The sequence below is a fragment of the Trichosurus vulpecula genome, chromosome 5 (genome assembly GCF_011100635.1).
Source record: "Trichosurus vulpecula isolate mTriVul1 chromosome 5, mTriVul1.pri, whole genome shotgun sequence".
Taxonomy (NCBI): Eukaryota; Metazoa; Chordata; class Mammalia; order Diprotodontia; family Phalangeridae; genus Trichosurus; species Trichosurus vulpecula.
In genome coordinates, this window is record NC_050577.1 from 190,946,108 (window position 1) to 190,947,896 (window position 1,789).

Here is a 1,789-nt window from a genome sequence, read left to right on the forward strand (position 1 = left end):
GTCCTATTTGTTTGAGGGGGGTAATGATGAGGGCCCAGTCTCTGGGAACCCCCTTGAATCTGGAATACAGTCTCTGGGAGCCCCCTTGAACTGTCCTTGAATCTTCCAATTAGATCTGGCCTTCCCCTAAGGCCACAAGCCTCACATTATCATTAGGCCCAAATCTCTACCTAGCCTCGCCCTTTGTTGTTCAGCTACTTCCCACCCTTAATCCCATTACCTCACCTTGCCCTCCTTGGACTTCCCCTCAAGACCCTCCCTAAACCCCTCCTCTAGTCACCCCAGACCACCCCTCAATCCCTCCTACAATCTTTGTGTATATAATCTCCATCTTGCCTCCATGAAGGGGCTCAGATTCAATCTAATTCAGTAGGTTGAATCTGGCCCGCTTGTGGAAACAGGCGTCACAAGGACCCGGTGCGTCAATATTTCGGGGTGCTGAGCACCCCTCAACATTTTACCTCTTCATCTCCACTGTACCACACAGCCAGGCTCTTAGGGTTTATCAAACACTAGGCTTGTGCTGGCTTGCTCACTTTCTTTTGTATGTTTTGTACCTAATCTATACTGTGCTCGTTTGCTTCTGTATATTATGTACCTGATCTATTCCACTGATCAACCTATTTCTTATTCACTCCCAAATTGCTCAATGATTACGTCTTTGCTGTATATACTTCCAGGTCCCCTTTCTTTCCCCCTTTTTTTTTATTAATTTCCTTGATATTCTTGACATTGTTCCTCCAGATACATTTTATTATTTTTTCTTGTTCTATAAAGTAGTTCTTTGGCAGTTTGATTGATGTAGCACTGAATAAATTAATTTAGGTAACATCATTATTTTTATTATATTGCTTTGGACTACTTAAGAGCAATTAATATTTCTCCAGTTATTTATATCTGTCTTTATTTGTGTGAAGAATTTTTTTGTAATTGTGTTCATATAGTTCCTGAGTGTGTCTTGGCAAACAAATTCCCAAGTATTTTATACCGTCCATAGTTATTTCAAATGGAATTTCTCTTTCTTTCTCTTTTCAGCTGTTTTTTTTTTGTAGTATACAGAAATGTTGATGATTGGTATAGATTTATTTTATATGTCCTTCAGCTTTGCTGAAGTTGTTTGCTGAAGTTGTCAATTGTTTTGATTAATTTTTAAATTGATTCTAGTATTCTGTAAATCATAATTTTGCTTCTTATTTTACTTATTCCTTCAATTTCTTTTTCTTGTCTGATTACTATAGCTAACATTTTTGGCACAATATTGAAATAATAATAGGAATAATGGAGATCTTTGTTTCACCCTTTATCTTACTGGAAAGGCTTCTGCTTCATCTTATTCCCATTCCTAATGCTTATTCTTGGTTTCACATAGAAACTACTTATCATTTTAAAGAAAGTTCCATAAAAATGTGGAATGCTTCATGAATTTGCATGTCATTGCAGGGGCCATGCTAATCTATTCTGATAGTTCCAATTTTAGTATATATGTTGCCAAAGTGAGCACTGAAATATCACTTCTGAAAAGCTGTGTGTTCTCTACTAAAGTCCTCTTTGACAAAGTCCTTGATGCATGTATAGATGATCTTCATAAAATTTTTACATAGATTGAAAAATAGGTATGTAAGTGTGGTTATTGATATATGTATTGATATATGTACACATATATGTATACACACATACACACACACATTCCCTTATCTGGCTTTATTTATTTATTTATTTTATTGGAAAGATCCAAGATTTTTTCTCACACCTTTGGTATCTTCCTCTTTCAGAATCCTTATGAATTCAT

General features: G+C 36.1%; 1 pseudogene; it reads right to left on the reverse strand.

Moving 5' to 3' along the window:
• Positions 1 to 1,400: 1,400 nt before the first annotated feature.
• On the reverse strand, positions 1,401 to 1,501 carry LOC118852452 (annotated as a pseudogene).
• Positions 1,502 to 1,789: the final 288 nt, after the last annotated feature.